At 35.2% G+C, this 26,002-nt stretch overlaps 1 pseudogene across 1 annotated transcript; it reads left to right on the forward strand.

Moving 5' to 3' along the window:
• The first annotated feature begins 403 nt into the window (after window positions 1-403).
• Window positions 404-24,391, forward strand: LOC123789040 (glyceraldehyde-3-phosphate dehydrogenase pseudogene; annotated as a pseudogene). Its single transcript, XR_015723894.1, has 2 exons — window positions 404-2,969; window positions 20,838-24,391. The product of XR_015723894.1 is annotated as a glyceraldehyde-3-phosphate dehydrogenase pseudogene (transcript).
• Window positions 24,392-26,002: the final 1,611 nt, after the last annotated feature.

The following is a 26,002-nucleotide window of genomic DNA, read 5'->3' on the forward strand; positions in this document are numbered from 1 at the left end:
TGACTAATACAGTAAGGATATTAAAGTCATTTAGTGCCAAAAGGGAACACACTGATCCCTGACCCTCAGCCACTTTGGAGTAATCTAGTATTCAATCCAGCGTGTAATGACTGCCAGGCCTGTCAATCCTCCAGGCTCTCCAGTCAAATGCCTGTGGCTACTATTGGCTTATGGTAAAAGGACAGAAATGCAAGGAAATGCCTCTCAATCAGCCTATGATGTGATAATGTTATTGCTCCAATGTATTCTGTATTGTCCCTGCATAGTTTAATCTGTTGAGACCCATGTCAAAAATTGCCCTTGTTCCCCAGAGGTCTTTACTCAACCTTTTAGTAATACAAGTGGATTTGAAAGGAAAGGGGGTAACTTACTTGATGAATTGTTTCCAGCTAGTGTGTGTGTGTGTGTGTGTGTGTGTGTGTGTGTGTGTGTGTATGTATATGTATATGTATATATGTATAGTCAACTGTGGCTTAAAGGCTATCCATGCAAGGTATAAATTAGAAGTGTGCTAGTAATCTGACTTGTAAACCCTTCTTTTTCTTTTAATCCAATGGGCAATATATTTTACCCTAAGAAAATGTTGTTGTTTTTTTTAAGTATCGACAAATTTATTTGCACGGTGGCTGATTCACATTCAATGCATGTGCCAAAAGGAGTTTTAACAGGGGAAGATGTCAGAAAAAAAGATTTACTTGTTTCTGCTACTTTGAGACATAAGAGTTGGCAAACTTCTGGGAAGCTTCCATTTTAAATGAGGTGTTTTGCATTTGGAAAATATAATTATTGCTAGAGGCTGCAAATGAAAAAAAAAAACCCACCTAAGACAGTGCAGGAAATTGCCATTATTTGTTATTTTGATTTTGCTAATTGAGGCCTAGAAATTGACCCAAAGTTGAAGAATCAAAATGTAATAATAATTATTCAAATCATGTTTTATTATCTTACAAAGAATCTTTGCATTTCTTAGTCATTCCCCCATTTACTTTTTCAAACCTACTACATAGAGTCTTTGGAAAGAGAAGGCTCCAGTGATGATAGTGCGCTATTATTTTTAGAGGACATTAAGGTTACATAGGGGAGGCATTCTGCCGATTTCTGTTCTGTCGGACTCTGCCCAACTCTCCACAGGGAAGGTGCTACACAAAACGAGAAACAAAGAGGAATGTCTATTTGCTCATAAGTTTGAAATAACTTTGGTGTCAAAAACAAATGACTTTCCCTTCCATCAACATGTCTTCCAGCCATTCAGCACTCTAAAATGATTACTCAATATATGATTGTATTTTAAAAACTATTCTGCTTGTGTTATTTATTTTTCCCACTCGAAGTATGCTGAATGTGTATACAGTTATTGCCAAAATAGAAGAGACAGGAAAATCTTACTTTTGTGTTCAGTGAATTCCCAGACCTTAAGGGCAGAATGAATGCAGGAGGAAACCCATCAGGATGTCTCAGGCAATTTTTCATTAGTATCCATGACAAGCTGTTTCACCACAGGCTATTGTTTTCATGGAAAGTTCAAATACAGTAAGATGGAATATGGTGTGCTATTAGCACATAATGGTATGATTATTACCTATCATATATATAGGTGACCTTTGTCACCTAGAACATTGATACTCTTCATTATGATGTACCATTGCAGAATAAGAGGAATAGTTGGACAGCTTTAGAGTTCTTTCTATAGTTGTCTAATTATCTGTTTAAAGTTTTCAAAGCTTTCCTAAGAGGTGAACTAGAAGGGAAAACCAAATAGGTCAGAGAATCATAGGGCTTCAAAGGACCTCGGCATTAATTTGTCTATTCCTTTTACGTCCTGGCATCAAATAGCTAAGCTATTTCTGGTGAGGGTATATTTTATACAAAATTCCAAAATTTAGCATCATGTGTATCTGCAAAAAGCATTATGACTATAAAGAAATAACTTGATTCTACAAGCAGCACAAAAAATCAGTCTTTATACCTACACATTGTATTTAAAAACTGCTTGAATGAGTTGAAACTTATTTTTTCCTACCATCTCCTTATGAAATTCAGTGAGTCACTTTTCACTCTTTGTATAATAACTTCATGTTCCTAACGACAATTGTTAAATATATATTTAGTTTTCTGTAGAATGAATGTGAGTAAAGCATCATTCGGTTTGGGTTAATTGAGTAAGTTCTCCTTTAGCTTCAACAGAATTAAGGGCACATATCTTATCTTCATTTCTCATAGTCAATATGTGGTTGAAAAAATTTCATTCCTTCAGCAAATATGGAATTTCAGCTCTGCACATGGCATTATGCCAAGCTCTGTAAGGGGTATAAAGAAGAATAAGATGTGATCCCTAATTTCAGAAAGCTTACAGACCAATATGGGAGGTTAGACACTAGACAAATAACTATAGCACACAGTTGAAAGGGGAGAAGGTAACTAAAGTTTATTAAGCACCTAGAGCTAGCCAGTCAGTCTGTATAACTCCAATTAATGGACAGAGAATTGTGAGATGATCATTTTCATTTGTTAAGCTGTCTTTACCGAGACTCAGTAAAGCCAGTACTGTATTTGAAACAAGTTCTTTCTGGCTCAGAGACCCATGCTCTCCCAGCAAGACTGCATCTTTTCCATAACAGGAGTGATGATGATGCTATGATTTCCCCATGTGAGGAAAGCCACTTGATGCTCTTCCAAATTGAAATTCGTTTTTCATTTTAAGGAAAGACAAGACTCCAAAGGTCAACCATGTAGTATGGTGTAAACAAAGTGATCTTTATGTGGGCCCATCTCCTATTAAGTTGATCTCTAAGGCCATGGGATCAAACACTATGTCTTATTTCTATGTAATCAGAATATATTAGGAGTTTAATAAACATTGCATTGGTTAAGTGAGTGTACAGAATACCTTTATTCTCTTCAGGCCTGGACTTTTCATCAGGGATTAACACCCAGAACAACTCCCAGAGAATGAAGATAATCCCACCAAGGTACACAGTTGTGAAAAGTCATTAAGTTTATTAGCCATAAAAATGTTTAGTTTGTTTATGTTCATCAGAGTTTCTTCCATATTCTTAATTAAAATGAGGGTAAAAAGGCAGAAAACTTGTGTGTTGTATAAAAAATTATCTGTGAATTTTATAATTTTATATTTAATAGCAGATTTGTATCAACAAGTCAAAATCAGTGGATGATTAACTTACTATACAGTTGTATCTGTGTTTATATTTCTTTTCTTAAATTACTGGCTTAGAAGTTACTGTTATTATTAAGGGCCATTATGACAACCTACAGGTTTTTTTTTTTTGAGTATTAAAAATTATAACTAGTATCTCTTTATTTTTTTCTCTTTAACCTGCTCTTTCTTGTTTTATAAACTTTTTATTGTAAAGTGTAAGACACATTTAGATCATTTGCACAAAACATAAAGCTCACAGAATAATCACAAATGACTGACTTCTAGGCAGGTCAGGAAATACGAAATGAGCAGCAATCCAGAAGCATCCTTTGAACCATTGCCAATTGCTACTCCTACCTTTTTTTCTTTCCTCTTCCTTGCTCTCCACTATTCTGACTTCTGACTTTAAAGTTAAATTTTGTTTGGTCTTTATATACATGGAATCGATTTCGTTTCTCGCTTCTTTTACTTACCATGATATTTGACAAATTCTTCATTGTGGCTGTGTGTATCAGTCACTGATACACATTTTCATCATTGTACAGTGCTCATTTTGTGAATACTACTTGAATAATCTATCCATACTATGACAGGTGAATATTTGGGTTTCCATTTTGGGGATATTACAAATAATGGTCTCAACACAGTGCACATATGCAAGTTTTTTGGTCATGTGTATGATTAATTGAATTGCTGGGTCATAAATTATGCATATATTCAGTTAAGAAGATGATACAATTTTCCAAAGTGGTCGTACCAATTTATTTCCCCACTAACAGTATAAGAAAGTGTCTGCTGTTTTATATCTTACTAGTAGTTGGTATTAAATGTCTTACTAATTTTAGTCATTCTTTGGTGCATATAACAGAATCTCGTTTTAATTTGTATTTGCATGATTGCTATGAAGTTAAGCATGTTTTCATGTTTATTGGATAATTTTTTGCAAATTGCCTTAAAAATTTCATTGATACCAACAATGATATTTAGAATCCATGTTTCCTCACACTCTTGACAACATTGGGAACTGTCAAACTTTAAGTGGGAAAAAAAAATCACATTATTACTATAATGCGTTTCTTTTGTTATGTCTCACTTTCAGCATAGTTCTGTTTATTTTTTTACTATTTTGCCATTTTTTTGTGCTACAAATTACTCCTGTCCTCTGATCATTTTCTTTCTATCTGGTTGAACATTTTATTGATTTCTAAAAATTCTTACATATTTACTAAGGTTTTTGTGGCAAATATTTCCTCTACTTTGCTCTTTGATTTAGTTTATACTTTCTTTGGCCATACAAAAGTTTTCCATTTTATGTGATCAAATTTACCATCTTTTTTCTTTATGGTTTTAGTGTTTTATCTATATTTATGATGGCCTTCTATACTCAGATCACCCCAAATTATTTTGTTTTTAATTAGCTGATGATCTCATTTAGATCTCTTATGGTTTTAATTTTTACAATGAAATCTTTGATTACTGGGTATTTATTTTGTAGTAAAAATTGCTGCAACCATTTTTCTTCCATTTTTTCCCCAAATTGCTGGCTAGTTGTCCAAATACCATTTCTCAGTGAAAAACATCTATTCTCTACAGATTTCAGTTGCCACCTTTGTCATTCACTAAATTCCAGTGTTTCCTTGAACTTATTTCTGTATTTTCCACATTGTTAAATCTTTCTGTTTATTCCAATGCTAGTTATGAGCCATTGTAATTAAATTTGTTTTTAAATGTGTTTTAATAGTAGTTTTTTTTTTCTTTCCTTTGTAATAAATTAACTGTAGAATTTGGGAATATATTTCCTCTAAGAAAAAAGCTCTTATCTTAATCAAGTTGTTATTTTTTTGTTGAAGTAATCCAATGTCTGAAAGGCCTCATTCCCAACCAGTATAATGTGGTAGCCTCCTTTTCCATAAGAAGGCGTAGTCTGCTTGGCTAGCAGTAGAGTTGGATGAAGTTGTATGGAATCACATTAATCTGCCTATTAACTAGAAAGTATACAATGAGTGCTTATCACGTGTTTACTTAAAATATACTTATGTGACAACAAATGACTGAATTAGATATGAACTGACTATAAAAAGGATCGGAAACATGAAAATAGCTGTGGGTTGGAAAGGAAGAGATAATTTCATAAGCAGGATTTATAGAAAGTCTTTTATATTTCTGAAGAAATGATTGCTACCTGGGAAAGGGGGAAGTAATACATTTCAAAGAAAGAGAACAAACTGATCAGATTATTAAGAAGTAGGATCAAATAGAGGCACCTGGCTGGCTCAGTGAGTAGAGCATGCTACTCTTGATCTCAGGGTCATGAGTTTGAGCCCCACATTGGGCGTAAAATTTCTTTTAGGGGCACTTGGGCACTATCCTACTCTTGATTTCGGCTCAGGTCATGATCTCAGGGTCATGAGATGGAGCCCTGAGTCAAGCTCCACATTAAGCGGGAAGTCTGCTTGAGATTCTCTCTCTCCCTGTCCCTCTGTTCTTTCCACCCCCCCCCCACACACTCTCTCTCTCTCTCTCCAATAAATACATAATTTTACAAATTTTATTTTAAAATAGGATCAAATGTTTGAGAGATAGAATATGGAGGCTCTTGAAAACCCTCCCTCTTTCCCCTTTATCTACAGCCCTCCAGTTCTACAACTTTCAACAAATAATAGGCTTAAAATTTGCAGTGTTGTCTACCTTCTGTTTAAGTTCATGGTATGCCTCAGTACTTAAAAGATCAAACGTTGTTGTGAGGCTTACGAGCTGCAAGAGCATAATGATGCCTCACTTCTCTTTCAAATAATTCTAGTCTCCTTTTACTCAGAAATCTAAGAGCTCACATGACAGCTACTCAGTAGTTTTTTTCTTTTTTTTTTAGTGAGCTAGTACTAAATCCGTAGCCTTTTGCTTCACAGTTCAAACCAGATAATTTTATTTTATGTAATAAAACTATGATTTCTTCCGTAATGTTCCTTCAGGTGCATTTTAATCTATCAGAACCATTTTGTAAATGTATTATAAAATGACAGTGCGGTCTTCTCCAAGTTGGATTTCAAATACTTATGTATACTATACAGTGCATAAATACACACACACAAGTGTACACACATGCATACTTCTTTATTATCGCAGAATAAAAATGCAAATGAATTTATTAGCCTAAGAGTGGCACCAAATGGAAATTTATGCACATACATTTAAAAAACAGAACCCTTGAAAATAAAGCAGTTGCAGCCTATTAATTTTCCTCTTTGACAGTTTTTTAAATTCCCCTAAAAAAATGAAGCAGCATGAATACTGTCAATATATCACAACAGCCACATTAGGTTTTGTGATATACATCATAATATAAAGAGCACTATTAGAGCACAACCTGGGAACCATTAAATCATTCTAAATCACTGTTACATTCCATTAGTGTCAATGGTGAAACCACATAATAGGCTTTATTACAAACTTCACCTTGGTAGGCCATTGTCTCTAATAACCACTTCTCTATGATGTGGTATCATACCCAGAAATCCAGGGAGATAATAAAGGCTCCCTTATTTCTTTTTTATTGGATGGGTAAAGTTAAATTTAGCTGTAAGTAAAAAAAAAATCCTGAAGCTTTGTTCACTAACTGCAAGTTGCTGCTATTTGGACAAAAAAAAAATTAGGCAGACTTGGGAAGAACAGTTTGAAATAAATTTAAAACCTGGCAATGCTGAGGCCAGGGTAGGCTGGGCAGTGCCAGCAATTACGATGTCATTTTTGAAATGTGGTTTAGTACATTTGTGCACCTCTTTACACGTTTGTTCAGGAGCAGAGTATTGATTATAGAAACACTGTAAGTTTCAAACCTGCCCTTTCTCTCATTCTCCCCCGGTTTGAGCTGTACCCTTTTAAAAAGTCATTTGGGCACTTTGTTGAGGTGAGGCTGGTGAGGACTTCAGCTCAAACTGAGATCAATTTTCAGATGTTTCAGGGAGAATTGTTGTACAATGTTCTGTGCCCCTCCTCTTTACAAATAGAACAATTTATTCCCCTACCCCTACTATGAATTTAGACTCAATCCCTTCACTATTTCTTAGATAGACTTATAAATCTAATGCTCCCCACAAAGATTTCTATTATACAGTAGACACCTTTGTTATTGGTTAAGCACATTTTAAGATAGAATGAAATAAGCGAAAATCAGATGCAGTTGCGTGAGTGGTAATCTCATAAATGACTGAAATAATATATTATTTAATACATGACCATATCAAAGTCAAAATGCTTTATATTCTCTCTGTATTAGTCTTGATGAATCGTAAAGTATTTAAACAATTATTGATTATGAATAAGTGCACTTGTTTCTGTAAAACAATAGTCTGCGACCTTTGGAAGTGAGCTTTGAATAAGGTTAATTCAGGTAATTGAAATAGATTAATATCCTAATGACTCAACTTTGCTTTTGGTTCATTCTTTAAGACTGGACTTAAGACAAACAGTAATATTACCACATGTATTCCTATAATAAGATGATGTCTTAACTTAGGAAGAGAAAGGGATAAGGCAAAGAGGAACAAGTAACAAATACATTAGGGAAGGTAGAAATAAATCACAAGGAGTTGAACACTTCTGAAGGATAAACAAAATTAGTAATGAAAAATATGGTAGATGTACTTTTATAAGAATTATCTAATAAAAGGGACAAAAGAATAATGAATTTGGAAGTCATAAAGTAGATGAAAGATAAAAATAGGTATATCTGATCTCGAACCCAGTAAAATCATTTAGGGTGGCTTTATGCCATGAAACTTCTTTAGATTTATCTTATAATAGTGAGGGTTGCTTACCCCAAATGAGATTTACCAGATTGAGAGGAAAACATGTCTCTCCCTCCTGTCAGTTGTTCTTCCCTTCCCTTCATTTCCGTTTTTTTTCTTCCTCTCTTGTCTCTGTCTCTCTATCCTCTTCTCTCCCTCTGCTTGCCATATCTTTTCCCCTTCTGTCTCCCTCCCTCCCCTTCCCTCTTCTGTCCTGCCTCCCTCCCTTTAGCCCTCTTGCCCTCTCTTCCTCCTTCCCTTCTTTTTGTTTATTAATAGTCTTTTCAGTGCTGGTTGATGCATAATATAACAAAGCAGGAAAGTGTTAATATAGCACTCCATGGAAGGAAAATTAAAAATAAAAACCTGAGGTATTAGGCTTTTTTATGAGGATTTGAACCGAAAGAAAGCATAAGTTTGATTTGCTGTCGTCTCTGTCGTCTAAAGAAAGTCTTTTAGCTAAAGCCTCACCTCCGACCTTGTTTTCTACTTTCAGGGTATATTGTATTTCTCTTTTTTTGTTATATGTCTGGTTTGCAATGCTATTGATGTTCATAGGGAAGTGAGAGAATTGCTGTTTGAAAAGTCCATGCTCTACTTTATGAAGGCTAGCTTTATTTTCTATTTTTGTGATATTTTCTCTTTTTGCTCTTGAAAAAAAATCATGATAGAGGTCAGCTCTTAAATACATTGGAAAACTTACCTGAGTAAAAATAACACCGTTTTGGAATGATAGATGTTCACCTGCTTTTGGTTTTAATCTTCTGATGCCAAATTGGCACATCTGACATTGTCATCTCAGAGTTGCAATTAAAATGTCGTGAATAAACTGGTATCAGAATTAAATAAAGGAAACCATTAATTGTTTGTTTGTTTTGAAGCAATCACTTTAGGCTTCAAATGGTGGACACACTAGGTTTGGTTTGCTTGACAGTTACTAGACAGTGTAGATGTGTCTTCCAGATCAAAGATTAAAAAAAATCAACAAGTCAAGCCAAACGTTATTGCTTCTTAATTTGATTTACCTTTTTGATACCAGAGAAGATTTTGCTGAAGGCTTAGTAGGGTTAAAAATCTACAGGGACTGCTTATGAGAGGCTTTGCCTAGTTCAGCTAGGTGGCAATGGTGCGTATTGGAAGATGTGGGAAAAACTTTGCCATAGGATTACATTATGGCTAATAATGACAGGAACAAAGAAACCACTAATTTCTGAATATGTGAATATAGTTTTTGTATTCTGTATGGAGATTCCAGGTTTAAGAAACAATGCCTAAGTAACCTAGATTAATATATAATTATAAATCCTGCATGAAAAACCAAGAAAAGCAATGGTATTAAATACGCTTTCATCAACCTGTTTTGTATTTTTGTACAATTTTTTCTTGAATACATATACATTAAGCAAACTTTCCAGATTGGGCATTGGTAGAGCAAATATAATTTTTATAGTGACTGGCTTCGAGTGTAGTTTTGATATTAATGTATTTCTGAAGGTGGTATAAATATCACTTATTTATGAAAGTAATTTCTTTTTCTGTGGGTGATTTTCTTTAAACTGTCAGATAAATATACATGGATTTTCTTCACGGGAATGATTTGTTCACATGATTTCCTTTACAAACCCTTATACATCAATGTGTAGAATATTTAAAAGTCTGTAACTTTTTCGAAATTATAACTATAGGCTGAAAGATTCTTTCTTAGAAGAAGACAGCCTGTAGTATTTCATTCAGTCCATTTATGACAGTATGTTAGAAAGCTGCCTGCGAAACCACAAATCTCATCCTGTTAACTCACTAAGTCCTATAACCTTGAGCTATTCGCTTTTCAGATGGCCAGGTGAAATGTCCCTCTTTTGCATTTATTAGTAAATACTGAGGCAGTTTAAAAAAACAGAATTGTTGGAGTGCCACGATTATTATAAACATGTGGACAAATGAGACTTATTTGGTTTTAAATGAATGAGGTAAAAAAAAAAAAAACACAGCTATGTCATGTTTAGACTAAATACTAAATATATTTTTTCCTGTCCTCTACTTTCTTCCCGGTGATCATTGCATGAGAAGTTCCATTCTTCTCTAATAAGTTATTTGGAAATGTAGTTTTAAATGAGTTCAGTTGAAAAGTGGAGAAGGAAGCAACATGAAGCAAACATTTCTTGAAGGCTTGCTAAACATTAGGCACTTTATTTTATGTAAATATCTTATTTAATTACCTAATGACTTTATGAGCAATGGAGTTAAGTGATTAAACTAAGAAGCGGAGTTTCTTTCTCAAAGTAATGTAACTAGGTCTTGAATTTAGATGTTATAATTGTACTCTTACATATAATACAATGGTTCCTGCTCAGGGAGTGATTCATTCGTTCATTCATTCATTCACTCAATTTTATTAAGGGTCTATAATGCCGAATACTCTACCAGTCTCAGAAGACAGGACCATGAATAGAACTCAGTGCCAATCCTGGGGATTAACATATTCTATTGGGGGGAGAGGCACACAAATAAAAAAATTCAATTTTGTAGAACACATGCTGTGATAGAGGTTCATGTATAGCACTGTGCTACAGTATATGTGGGGGGGGTGTTATGTATGTTGGAAAAAGGAATAAACTTTTTCTCAGAAGGAATACCTGTGTTGAGCACTAAATGAGAAGTTAGTTTGGTAAAATTATGGATCAGACAAAAAACCAACCACGTAATAGTAAGAATGCCAAAGGAGCAGGGACTATCAAGAATTTTAGTGTGATTTGATCTTTCTACTGTGAATATCAAGTCAGTTAGGACCTTTGACTGTATTTTAACATAAGTGTAATGGGAGCAAGTGAAATGATCATGGCTGATTTTTATTTTAAAAAGATGCATTCAGCTGCATGTGAAGAGTAAATTGTAGAAGAGGCCATAGTGAATGCAGGGAGACTAGTTAGAGTTATTACAGTGATCCAGGTGACAGAAGTAGAAAGATTCTAGAATAGATTTTGAAAGTAGTATAGTAAGAGTTAATTTACATAAATTACATGTGGACAGTAAGGAAAAGAAAAAAAAGATGAGTACATCCATCAGTGTACATTTAGAGGCATAAACATTAAAATGACTCTAAGTTGTAGCAGTCTTTTGAAATTAGAGTTTTCAGGAGCATCCCAGTTTTTACTTACCAAAAGACTAAGAAAATGTAGAAACTTATGTGATAACAATTTGAAGAGCTGAATTATACTAAGGTTCATTTCTAAGGCTGTCATGTTGATTTAATTTTCTGTGGATTGAGATCTGATTCAAAAAAGTCTGTATTGATCTGTTGACCACACATGAAGGGAGGATGGTCTCTTCAACAAATGGTGCAGGGAATACTGGATATCCATATGCAAAAGATATGAATTTGGACCCTTATCTTACTCCATATACACAAATCAACTCAAAATAGATTAAATATTTAAATGTAAGACTTGCAACTATAAAACTCCTGGAGGAAAACATTGGGGGAGAGCTTTTTGATAAATGATTTCTTAGATTTAACACCAAAGCCAGGCAACCAAATCAGAAATAGACAAGTGGAACTACATAAGGCAAGTAAACAATCAATAAGTCAGTCTATAATTTTTTATCTCTGCTAATTGGCAAAGCAAGTTTCAAAGCCAGCTCACATGTAACAGGAACTTCAGGTACACTTATAATGAAGTCATGTGACTGCTACTGTTCTTTCCCATAGCAGCCTTGTTGCTGGTTAGGAAGGGAAGATAAACATGCAGAAAAGAAATTGTCGAGCAGGTCAATATACAATAATTGGTTCAATTTATTGAACATCTACTATGTAGGACTATATCAAACTAAAAAGCAAGAGAAACAATCAACAAAATGAAAAGGCAATCTTAGAATGGGAGGAAATATTTGCAATCCTTAAAATCTGATAAGGGTTAATATTCAAAATATATAAAGAACTCATACAACTCAATACCAGAAAATACAAATAACCCAATTAAAAAATCGACGAAGAAACTCCATAGACATTTCTTCAAAGAAGCTATACAAATGGACAATAGGCATATGAAGAAATGCTCAGCCACTAATCATCAAATGCACATCAAAACCAAAATGAGATATCATCACCTCACACCTGTCAGAATGGCTTAAAAAAAAAAAAAAGACAAGTGTTGGCTAGTGTCTGGAAAACTTGGAACTCTTACATGCTATTGGTGGGAATGCAGAATGGTGCAATGCTATGGAAAATAGGAGATTCCTCAAAAAAAAAGAAACTATTATTTGATCCTGTGATTCCACCTTTGGGTATTTTTATAAAGGAATTGAAATATTGATCTCAAAGGTGTATTAACACTCCCATGTTCATTGCAACACTATTCATAAGAGCCAATATATGGAAACAATTTAAGTGTCCATCAGTGGATGAATGGATTAAAAAATGTGGTATATATGTGGCAGCGGAATGTTATTCATCCCTGAAAAAGAAAGAAATCTTGAAATACGCAACCAAGTGGATGAACCTGAAAGACACTATGCTAAGTGAAATATCCAGTCATGGAAGGACAAATACTGCATGCTTCCACTTAAATGGCATATCTAAAATAGACTCATAGAAACAAAAAGTAGAATGATGGTTGCCAGGGGGCTGGATGTGGGGGGTCATGGGTAAAGGAGAGTTGCTAACTAATGGGTATAAAATTTCAGTTATGCAAAATGAGTAACTTCTAGAGATATGCTGTATAACATTGTGCCTATAGATACTAATACTATGTTGTACACTTTAAAAAACCTGTTAAGAGAATAAATTTCATATTTTTACCACAATAAAATAAAAGAAAATTCTGATGAGGTGATTATTTAATGTTCAATTAAAGAGCATGATGGGAGTTGTAGTTTTTAAGATTATTCAAATGTGGTTTGTGTGGTGTTATCTAGCCTTGCAAAATTCCACTCACCTGTCAAAAGTATTATTTGCTCCAGGCAAATGGTTGAATGCAATTCTGTAAGACTGATCCATGTAGAGCAGTGGGTGACAACCAGTTGCAATTTATAATTTCTAGGAAATAGCGCTACAACCACAGGTCTCCTACCCTCTCCCTATACAAAACGTCCAGGCATATTCATAAGGGTTTTGGTAATATAGTGAAGTTACCAGCAGGTAAATAATCACCACACACTGAGCATCATTGTAGGTGTAATAGTGGTTGTCAGGGCACTTCCAGTTTGCACAAAATATACCCAGAGAAATTATATACACAGGCTATGTTCTGAATCAAACTCAGAAGCAGATAGTTCTGGAGATATGGATATTTAAGGAGATTTAAAAAATACTTTGGATGAAAGAATTCAATACTGGATCATTGTTTATGCTTTTATTCTTTCTGAGAATAAGCAATGATAAATGGAAAAATCTCAGACCAAAGCAAACTCATCTTTAAATGATGAAGTAAAAAGAACAATGATGATCAAAAGCCTTGGTGACCACTGAGCAAGTTATAGTTTGTCCCCCTGAGAGAGGCTGTGATGGGCTTTACTTACCATTAGGGGAAAGATTAAGTGCCAGTGGTTTGGACTTACTTAATTATCCACTCAAATCCTTTCAGTATATCACAAACCAGGCTTTTGACTTTGAATATCTGTATCGTGACTCTTTGGATTGCTTATTGGTTATTTCTCTTGACAACCCAAACCTGAACATTAAATCCCATTGGCAACAACTATCTGTTGAGAGCAAAAGATAAGTAAATAAAAAATAAAAAAAATAAGATTTGTGTATTTAGTTTTCATTATAGAAGTGCTTGTAGTTGAAAAAATATGTACCTGTCAAGTTTTCAACATCTCGCTGGGGATGCAATGCTGTTGTGATTTCAGAACCTGGCTGACAAATTCACATTTCAGTAGTAAAGACAAATCAAGGGTTTTTCTCCCCCCCCAACCCCTTTTTTAATTCTTTTTTCTTGCCGCTTTGACAGTCCTACATAACAATTTGAGACCTAAGTGCCACTTTGATGCACTATTCCATTATTAAGTGGCACAGTCACTATAGAATAGATGACGGGCCTGTACTCAAGGCATTGTGAATTAAACAGCTTTCTGCAACGGGGAAACTGAATGGTCCAAGGAATTCTGAAATATTAAAAAAATAACTTAAAAATGTGTTTCAGAAACATCAAAGTATATAATTTAAAATAATCTCAGGTGGTAGATGGTAAACTGTGGAAAACAAAATATTTTTTAGCAGCATTGTTAAAGTTTAGAGGAAACGTTAAATACATCAGCAAACATCCAAAAACCCATAATTAGTCATTTCAAGTATGAGTGTTTGATGGGTCTCAGGGGAGAAAAAAGCAGTGTGAACCAATGCAGACTTTCAGATAGGAAGAAATGAACGTTTATTATGGGACAGTAATTTTATACCATATTAATAAGGGAGTGTTCTTAAGAATATTTCTTTAAACCTAAAAGGTGGAGTTTCCACTAAAGTAATATTGACTTAAAGTACTTAAATTAATTCTTTTGTCAATATCTCTTCAGTAAATCAATACACCTAGAATTAAACAACAGTTTTTGCCAGAAGACAGGCTAATCTTGGTTGTTTTTAGCTACAATTCATTAATCAGTTGGTCACCATTAGGGGAAAAAGAAGCAGCAAGAATTTCGTAATAATGCCAAAAAATGGAAGTTTTAATATTTCCTCAGAGCTTCTTTTTTAACCCAGGAAATAAAAAAAAGTCAAAAGCTACACTGTTACGACTCCCTATTATATTTTAGCTAACAAAATTAAGCCATCACTTTTTCTAAAAACATAGAAAAAATAAAATTTTAATACTTATTGCACTCCAGAATATAATGGGTCACAAAATATATTTTTGCATAAGGTTATTAAAGGCAAGATAATTATTTTGCAAACACTGATCCTGTGATATGTCCCAGAGGAAAAAGACAACAAGAATTGAAAATTCTGTTAATCCATATAGTTCTGAAATATTTGCTATAATACTTACCTCTTTATAGTTAAGACAACTCAATCAAACTGATGAGTATCTCAGGATGTGAATTATAATTTCAGTGCTTAGTACTCCGAATCTGTTTTTTTTTTTTTTCCTTTCTTATTCTTCGGCATTAGAGAGACAAAATTGAATTATTCCTTCATCCTCTTTAACTAGTAATCCCACAAAGCAAGGAAAAAATACATCAGGGATAAAGGGGTGTTTCATACCTCTTATGGGGTGATGGTAGAGAGGTATGGCCCTGTGAAACAATAGTCAAAAGTAAATATATTGTTTCTGATGTACTTGAGACTGAGTTGTTTAAGAAAGAAAGAAAAAAATCAATTTCATCAGTTTCCCACTTTACACTTCTGAAGTGCTAAAGGAGTTAAAAAAAAAAGAGAGAGGAAAAGTAATTATGGGAAATAAAATAAGAATTTTCTTAGTTACAAGTCCTGGCCCTTTGCTGATTGCAGTAAATTATAAATTATGCAGTCAATGTAGGCCAACAAAAGAAGACATCTTCAAATCTCAGTCAAAGGTAATTACTTAAGTCGGCTGAATGTTCCCTTTTCATAGAGTGTGATCTCTCTCTGACAGCTCACACTGACAGATGACCTTCTCGGCAACGTTCTTATCCTTCGGATCATGAGCAGTGTGCCTCTCTCCCTGAATATCTCTATATATTTGTGACACTAAGCTTTCAAATACAGCTATTGACAAATCAGAACATCAGTCTAAGTGCTGGTCTTCCTATCACTCACAATAAAGTAGCTATCACTTGTGGTGGTGTAGAGCAAGCACATCTCTGAAAAATGAGTTCTCACCAAGTGCTAATTTGACACAGCTCGCTTGCCTTCCCATAATTGCTCTGTCATTGTCAGTTGGCAGTTCGGGCTCATTCCTGGAAGCTGTGCCGTACAATTGGATACAATTACTCCCATTTACCACCACTATTATGCCACTGATGTTGCCCAGTCCGCATATTGACATGCCTCATTAAACCTGGATGCGGGCCATTAATGAACATTGTTAGCATTTCTCTTAAACTTTTTTGCCTCTAATAAACAGTCAGTGTTCCATGAAGGAGCACTGCCATCCTTGTGATATGATATTTATTATCTTATGGGGGAAGGGAACTCTGCAAATGGAAACTATCCAGATGCTGAGAGAGAGATATACAGTTAGATCAGTGGAGAATAGCGCTGATCAGTGGGACCTTTCTCTGCCAGGAGCATCCTAACCATTAACCAAGTGACCTCTTCTATCCAAAAGAAGACAGGCAGGATAAACATGAACACCCCAGAAGTACCCACGTCACAGCAGGCTTCTCAAGGTTGCATCATTGACAACACCTCTCCTTAGCCCTCTCCTACCCGCAGGTGGTGCTATGTGCCATGATAAAGATAATTTTGCCCTGGGTCTTCAATCCATTATGTCCAGCTAACTTCAATGTGCATTTTTATTCAGAGATAATTATGTGTTGATCAGAGAAGTCAGCGGCTGTCACCCATATAGCAGGTGCACCTGCAGTGTGACATAGGTGGTAACGATGGCATGCTCTTGAGCTGTCATGACACGGACAGGGACTTTATTATGTATATGTCATCATTTCTCTTAAGAAAATTATACTTTCCCCCACAATGACAATAATGAACCTTTACAACACTCCCATAAACCTCATTTGCAGTTTTATTCTTGACCTTCATTAAATATATACTAAATATATTGAAACACCTATAAATACACAATATGCTTTGTGTCTCTATAAGTAAGTTTATATCTGAAGCTAAGTGTGAGATATCAAATTGGAAATACAGAGCTTTACTTAAAAACTTAAGATCTCTTAAATGGAAAGTAATTGAGCCACTTCAGCATTGTTAACTTTTCCAATATTATGATAAGAAAATAAATATGTATACAGGTGAAGGTATTTGTTGAACAGTTATATGAGTGCTACTAAAATGGACTTTACTGGATTAACTGGTGCTAAGTTGTCATATATATTCTATAATTAAATTTACATAATAAAACTAAAGAGAAAATCTTCATGTAGACAATATTGACTTCTAAACCTTTATGCATATATGTTTTAAATAAAATCTATCAAGTCAGTTAGTGTGTAATAATGAGCTGACATCTATATGACTCTGAGGCATATAGAAAACAGGCAATTTCATTGTAGTTGAAAATCTTGCTCATAACACATAGATTTGATGTATATATTTTTAACCGATGATGTGAAATTAACCTGAGCTAACTTTTGGATAGGATGATCCATTACATTGAAGATCTAAAAGTAATGGTTAAGGGATAATTTAAAAAATGTTTTCCTTCTAACTCCATAATCCATTACTCTTACAGACCTGTGGAGTTTGGAGGAGGACAATGCATACAGCCTCCATGATCCTGGATAATTGGGGGTTTTTAACCCTTAACACCTGGCCTAAGATCACCTTTGTACTGATTTCTTTTAATAAAAACAGGGGTTTCCCTCTCTTTTTAGCTAAAAAATGTAATCTGTAGCAATTTCCAGGATATGCTGAGCCCTAACTCTCACCCCCAACCCCCCACCCCAGTCTGTTTGGCTAAAACAGATATTTGTTTACTAAACAGTTAATATTTCCCAGACATCATCACAAGACTTCTTTGTATTTCATTTAATCCTCAGTTAACTTGACAAATTAGAGACTATTGTTATCCTCATATGAGAGAGTATATTGAGGAATGGAGATGTTAAGTAATTCTCACAAGGTCACAGAGCTCTCCGCAGAAGCAGGATTTAAACCCAGGGAAGATGGCTCTAAATACCATATCCTTAACAGATATTCAACATTGCCTCTCAAATGACTGATGTTTCTGTGTTTAAAATGGCAAACCAGGGGCGCCTGGGTAGCGCAGTCGTTAAGCTTCCGCCTTCGGCTCAGGGCGTGATCCCGGCGTTCTGGGATCAAGTCCCACATCAGGCTCCTCCTCTGGGAGCCTGCTTCTTCCTCTCCCACTCCCCTGCTGTGTTCCCTCTCTCGCTGGCTGTCTCTCTGTCACATAAATAAATAAAATCTTTAAAAAAAAAAATAAAATAAAATGGCAAGCCAGTTTGACTCATTTACTTCCACAGGATTAATTTTGAGATTCACTGTTTTGGCATTGTGAAAGAATTCTTAAATCATAGACTTAATTAGATTATGTTCTATAACTTTTAATATTGGGGTTATTCTGTATTTTGGTTGGCACATACAAATATAAGGTAAAATAATTAAACTTATTTCAATTTGGATGGATTCCATTTCAGAAATGGAAATACATCATATTTGTCTTAAAATATAGGTCTAATTTCTTCTGATGTAGTTTTTGATGTTATTTGCAAAAAGGAGATAATATATGTTCATATATACTCCACGTTTTTCTTATTTCAATGTCTAGTTTAATCTCAGAGTTGGTTGACCTTTTGTTTTTTGCTGAGCCTTTCAAAATGTTTCAAGAGCAGTGACTTTTCCTGTGATGTGGACACCTATCTGTTACATGGAACAGGGCTATGATCTCCAACTCATCTTCTAATTTGCTAGTTTGCAAGTGGGAATAGTTGCTTGTAAAACTAGTGAGCCCTATTTTCCCCCTACATTTGATCTTTTTTTGTGGGTTAACTAAAGCCAATATATAATCTTATACTTGAATGAAAAAGGAAATGTTTCAGAATTTCTTTGGCTAGGTTTTGTTTTTTGGCAAGAGGAGGCTATGTGACTTTAATTGCCTTCAGTATGGATCTGTCAGCATAACCCTTGAAGTATTACTGTAGGAAATTCCTGGGCTTGTATATCATTTTAATTAATAGTAAGCTTAATATTGTCCTGCTTTTGTCTGCTTCCTGATGTTCAAGGAGTGTGGGAATAGAACGAGGGATATGATATGTGGCCAGTCAGGTAAACACAGGCTAGTGATTTAATTTTGTAAAAGTGAAGGATTACATTGCCTGCTTGTATTCTTTTCCCTCGTATGTGTCCCTTAAAACTATGGAAGTGAGAGATGAGCTCTAGTTGGCAACCGGAGTAGTTGATGTGCAGGATAAATGGAACTGGAACAGAAGAGTACAAGATCAGCACATAGAGAAAAATGTATCTGACTGAGTCAGTGATAGAAATGACTTAGGAGTTTGGCTTTGCTTGCTTACTTAGACCTAAGTAGTTACAAAGGAGGTGTGTTTTATAATCATGCTGTTATTTGGGGAGAAAAATTTGCTCCTCTTTCCTTCAATGAGATATTTTAATGATTTACATTCATTCACTCAAAAGATGTTTTACCTGCATGCACGTAAGTACCAGGCAATGTTCTAGGATTGGGGATACATCAATACACAGAAGAGATAAAACCCCTGTTTGCAGGGAACTTACATCCCTGTGGTTAGAGATAGTTAGAGATAGACAATAAATAAAACAAATAAGAGAAATGAAAGCAGGCAAGGAGCATAGGAAGGATTGGAGAAGGATTGCAGTTTTAAGCAGGGGGAAGGTCTCACTGGGAGATTGACATTTCATCAACGATCTGAAGGAGGTAAAGGAGGGAACATGCACATATCCAGGAAACAAGTATTCCATGAAGAAGCAACAGCCCTGAAGGCCATGAGGCAGGAGGGACATGGTGGTGTGTGCAGGGATAGAGAGAAAACCAATGAGACGAGGGCGGAGGAATGATGATAGTAAGTGAAGTGGGAGAGGTGGTGGTTTGAAAGTATACCGACCTGTAGCAGCATGCTGTTCTTATAATTGAGTCATTGGTTTTCCATTTCCCTTATAGAAGTGCTAACGTCATGCCCCTCTTATCTCAGACAGAATTGGAGATCATCACGCCTGAAACAAGCAGCGCAGATTCTTATTTGGGTTCTAGAAGCAGGAATCTCGATATTGGATAATGAATCCAGCAAATTTTTTTTCTTGCTGCAAATACTGTGTTAGAGAAGGACTGCCTTGTGGACCTGTTCAGCCTGTTACTGCGTTTGTTGCCCAAGTCCCTAAACAACATTTGCAGATTGGCAATGGTTTATGAATTTACATTTTCCTTCAGAGATTAATTTAGCTGGCAGAGTTAAAGACATTGGAGACTAATTTTGCATAATTTTTGTTTTCTTATAGTATATTGAGCAGAAATTTTCTGTGAAGCAGAGAAAAAATATTAATAAACATATTATGTCCATGGATCTCCCATCATTCACTTACAGTATATATACATGAAGCACATTCTGCCCTATATGTCTTGTCTTAAGATTTAGTTACTAATTTTCTTGCTTTTCTCACTCTATAAGATTATTATTACAAACTAGTTCTAAAACATGTTACATGTATTTAACTTACTTAATATGTATATGTTATACTATGATTTTACACGCCGATTATTTATTTTATACGTATGTATTTTTTGAAATACGCTCTGACTCATTATTTAAATGGGTGCTTGCTGCATTATTTTTTCATCTGTGATTTCTCATAATTTCCTACATGGTGCTGCCAATTTTATACTTTTTATAATGTTTGAACATTTGATTCAGTAAATAAGAGCTCAAAAACATGAAAAAATAATTAGTTCAATATATAAGCAATTCTTATGAACATATTTATATGCTGTATAATGGTTCAAATAGGTGACTCATATGGTTCAGTGCAAAGAAATTCCGTGTTTTATGGCACTACCTGCCAGTCATTTTGTGTTAAATTTATAAATTAACTGGATGATCTTGATATTTCAACTGGATGTTTGCCTATTCATTAACTAGAGTAATCACATAAAAATAATAAAACTTGAATTCTAAGTAAATGTACAAATTGGTTATAAATAAAAAAAGATAACACAAAACAATAGATCTTTATATATGTATAATGCTTTATAATCTGTAAGTTTTTTCTATTGGGTTCTTAACAGAAATGATTTGTGATTGTTAAGGTTGTAGTCTTCAATCAAAACTTGTCTCTGTGAAGAATGAAACACTAAGAAACCTAGTTTTACTCCAGCAGCGAAGACAGTATGAAGCTGTTTATAAAAACTTAGCACATGGCTATAAAAACATAGCACATGGCTCTCTGCTTCTCCCAATTCAACAGACAGCTGCATCTTCTGGTGCAGTGCCAGCCGAGTCCCCAGGACACAGTGGTGAAGGTTGGATTGAACGGATTTGACTGTATTGGGTGCCTGGACACCAGGGCTGCTTTTAACTTTGGCAAAGTGGATATTGTCACCATAAATAACCCCTTCATTCACCTCAACTACATGGTCTACATGTTCCAGTATGATTCCACCTGTGACAAATTCCAGGGCACCATCAAGGCTGAGAATAGGAAACTTGTCATCAGTGGTAAGCCCATCTCCGTCTTTCAGGAGCAAGGTCCCACCAACATCAAATGGGGTGATGCTGCTGCTGAGTATATTGTGGAGTCTCCTGGGGTCTTCACCACCGTGGAGAAGGCTGGGGCTCACTTGAAGGCTGGGGTCTAGAAGGTCATCATTTCTGCCCCTTCTGCTGATGCCCCATGTGTTTGTGATGGGTGTGAACCACGAGAAGTATGACAACTCCCTCAAGATTGTTGGCAGTGCCTCTGGCACCACGAACTGCTTGGCCCCTCTGGCCAGGCTCATCCATGACAATGTCAACATGTGGAGGAACTCATCACAGTCCATGCCATCACTGCCACCCAGAAGACCGTGGATGGCCCCTCTGGGAAGCTGTGACGTGATAGCCAAGGGGCTGCCCAGAACATTATCCTTGTTTCTGCTGGCACTGCCAAGTCCCTAGGCAGGGTCATCCCTGAGTTGAATGGGAAGCTCACTGGCATGGCCTTCCATGTCCCCACCCCCATTGTGTCAGTCGAAGATCTGACCTGCTGCCTAGAGAAAGCTACCAAATATGATGACATCAAGAAGGTGGTGAAGCAGGCATTCGAGGGCCCCCTCAAGGGCATCCTCAACTACACTGAGGACCAGGTTGTCTCCTGTAACTTGAACAGTGACACCCACTCGGATGCTGGGGCTGGCATTGCTCTCAGTGATTACTTTGGCAAGCTTGTTTCCTGGTAAGACAGTAAATTTGGCTACAGCAACCAGGTGGTGGGCCTTGTGGTCCACATGGCCTCCAAGGAGTAAGAGCCCCCTGAACCACCAGGCCCAGCAAGCGAAAGCAGCCCTCAGCTGCTGGGGAGTCCTTGCCCCAACTCATCCCAACACGCTTAGAATCTCCTGACCTCCACAGTTTGCATCCCAGATCCCCGAAGAAGGGGAGGGGTTTGGGGAGCCCTACCTTGTCATGTACCATCAATAAAGTATACTGTACTTGGCCAACCCCCTCACCCCCCAAAAAAACTTAGCACATTTTGGCATTCATTTGACCATCTCCCTTTCTAACCAAAAAGTCAAAAAGAAGGAATTTCCATTACTCAGTGTACTCTATTTACTTCTGCTCAGTTATAGTAAACTTCCTACAATTTATAGTATGGGTTAAATTATTTTATTTTTCTCTACCAAGAATTTCAATTATTGTTAAAGAGAGTTATCTGAATCAAGTGGATCTAAGTAACATTATCACAAAGAATTTTAATGCCAAGGGAAAAAAAAGGTGAACAACTTACCTTACAAAATTGTGCTTTCCTAATTTGACATATTTTTCATAGCAAAGGAGAAGAACAGCCAGTATTTGTGTTTGTGAAATGGATATGAATATGAATTTTTGAATGAACATTTGAAAATATTTAAAACAGAAGTCAGCATTTCTAAACTGAAAGGATTTATTTGTTTGTTTGTTTGATTGTTCATCTATTGAGCCTTTATACTCATCATTTTAAAGCTTGGAAAATTGAGAATCAGAAAACTAGGATATAATAACAAAGTTGTACACGTAACTAAAATGTAAAGGCAGGGGAAAAAACATTTAAAAGAAGAGTGAGGGAAGGTTTTAGAGCAGTAAAGATGAAAACATGACAGCAAGTAAGTTGTGAAAGTAAGATTGCACCCCTCTTCCAACTTCTCACAGTCCCTGTTTAAAAGATCCTCTTGAAATTTTATTTTCAGATCTTTTCCACCTATTTCCTTCTTATTTAACATCTGATTAACAGCTTGTGGGGAAATAAATGCTTCTACATTTATCTGTTAGCAGAAGTTTGAAAAATTATGGATGTGGAATATAGAGTTTACCTTTAAAAAATTTTTTATTTAAATTCAATTAGTTAACATATAGTGTATTATTAGTTTCAGAGGTAGAGTTAGTGATTCATCAGTTGCATATAACACCCATGCTCATTTTATCAAGTGTCCTCCTTAATGCCCACCACCCAGTACCCCATTACGCCACCCATCCCCCCTCCAGCAGTCCTCAGTTTGTTTTCCAATAGAGTATACTTTTTAAAAAGAAGATTCAATAGTTCAGTTATTTGTAGTTTCTTCATGACATATTTGTATCATTGAATCATTGAATAATTTTGCAAAACTAATAGTTTGTAGCTTTTTACGTAGACTGGATGCATTATCAGTATAAATACCGTAAGGTACACTGATTCATTTTCTTTCCTTATTTTGGTAACAGTATTTGCTACATTGCTTTAGTATTTATGATGTCAAGATGCAAGAGACATAATTGAAGTGAGGACACAATAGTCATTATACATTATACCTTATACTAGGAGAACCCTGCTGCAAAATTGAAATTGAACAGGTATTTCCATACATATATCCATTCATAAAAATTAAGATACTCTCAGTATAAGCCATAGTATATTCCCAGTGCAATTTATAAGACCTACTACTTACAATAAAATTTCACAAAAGATTTAAATCTACCAAAAACATGAATGCTGCTGTTTTCAGCAAGTTGTAAGTGGCTGGGAGCCAAGCTACAGCAATTCATGCCAGAAAATCTGTACACCAGAGCCTTATAGAGAATGATTAGTTAACATCATTTTAATGATGAATTAATGAGCAGTAAAAGCATTCTAATTCCAATATGTACAAAACCTTCTATTTGAAGACACAGGACTAGAGAGAACAGATCCATGACCTTTGTGGTACTGGCAAAGGTTGGGTTCACTACAGTTAACGCCCAATCCGTCTTTCAAGGTTAACTACACATGCCATGCTGGGAAATGAAACAATTACTAACGAATTTTATAGGTATATTCTGTCAAATTTAAAAGGCAATCAGAAGTCTAAATGAAAATTATGCCTGGGGAAAGCATATAAAAAGAGAGACTAGAAAGGTGTGTGTAGGTACTGCTATGTGCTTATTTCCTTAAAAAGATGCCTTCAGAAGAAGGCAACATAAACTTTTCAAGTACACAAATGAAAATCCTTATACTGAATGAAGGGAATACTCAGCTTATGGGAATGGAAGTGTATTCAGGAAGGACAGCATCTAATCATCTGGGCAACACTAGCACAGCAAGGGTAGATGATTCATTATTCTGTAATTAACTTTTAATTAACTTTACTCTGCTTTACTTATTTTAGAAAATTAAATAAACTTCATTTTATTGCTCATGCTAAACCAATGAGCAGAAGCTAGAGTTCTGCTCTAATTAAAATAAGCAGTTGAGCAAAATTGTGTGTAAAGCATAATGAAGAACTGTTTCTGTCCCATTGATATATTTCTTATGTTCTGAAACACTTTGATAGGTTTTTCAAGAATTCCATTAGTTAGGCACTGAAGTCTTCTAAAGTGTGTGATTTAAGAAATAATATTATAGGCCAGTCTTAAGTATAGGGCACATAATTGATTTAAACTTATTAAGTAACATTCCAAATTAGATGATTAAGAGAAATGAGAGAGAGAGAGGGAGGGAGAAGGAGGGAAGGGGAGAAGGAAGAAAGGAGACAGAGACAGGAAAAATTTGAAATTGTGGTAGTTCATCAGTCATCAGAGTAATATAGATAGATTTTCGTGGCAACAAAAAAAGGGAAGTCATAGAGCTAATACAGTAAGATTACATATTCAGCACCCTTTTTTATATCCTTGCTCTTTTATTCATTTTTAGACATTTGTCACATGTTTTGGTGTTAAGCCTAAGACAGCGAAATTTAATAATCAAGTGTTCTAATTGTTCTAATCATATGCTACAAAAGAATATTTGACAGAAGAATGAATTACATTTAATTTGGTGAACTTGATCTATAATGTTCTTAATATAAAAGTCAAATGAAATTACTTCATTTGAACATCTAAATTATTAATGTATTTTCTATTTTGTTTATAATTCTTATAATTCTTAAAGTACATAAAAAAATCCACATAACTCTAAGATATCAATTATTAAAATACTTTATCTCACCAGTTAAGAGCTTTTGGCTTCCTTGCTGACAATCACTAGCATTTCCTTTCCAGAATAATAATCCAGTGACCACTTTATTCTGATTTCAGTTTTGAACTTCTGAAATCTTTCTTCTGATTATTATCTCTCTGATTTCTACCTTCTCCAGTTTTTAATGCCTTCTGAATCTGTTTTTTTCCTTATTATGTGCTCTTGTTAAATATTCTGTGTTCTCTAAGGATGTCATCCCCTTCTGGTTTCACTTACTTTTCTCCCCAGCCTTTTTATATGGTCAACCTTGTCAAAAGTATAAGGACTAGCATCCTATAGATTCCTCACCCTATCATAAATTCCTAGACAACCAGTTTTCACTTGTGAAAAGCTTCCTCTTTCTCCATTGAAAAGTATCGATTGTTGCAAAGTAATGTGTACAAGAAACTAGGGAAGTGAAACAAATCAGGCCAAATGCCTTGATTGGATCAAAATCATCTTTAGCTAGAACTTTACCATACTGTTAAGTCTACTTAGTTCATCTCGATACAGAGAAGGTGATCAGAATTAAAAAAAAAAAAACATACTGTTTCTTTTTTTGTCTGTCTTAAAGTGAGGGAATTAATGAATTGGGTCCACAGCAAATTCTTTTCCTTTAACTTCAACTAAAAACTTCCTTGTTTGCAATAATTCCTTTATTCATCTTCAACTACACCCTGTACCGAGAGAACAGCAAGCTTCTTCTTACTCTTTAAAGCACCTCTCTTAAAACAAAAAATCCAGAGCTTTTGAGAATGTGATAGAAGGTTCACTCATAGGAGGAAAGAATGA

The sequence above is a fragment of the Ursus americanus genome, chromosome 3 (assembly GCF_024610735.1).
Source record: "Ursus americanus isolate L20-20 chromosome 3, mUrsAme1.1.p, whole genome shotgun sequence".
NCBI lineage: Eukaryota > Metazoa > Chordata > Mammalia > Carnivora > Ursidae > Ursus > Ursus americanus.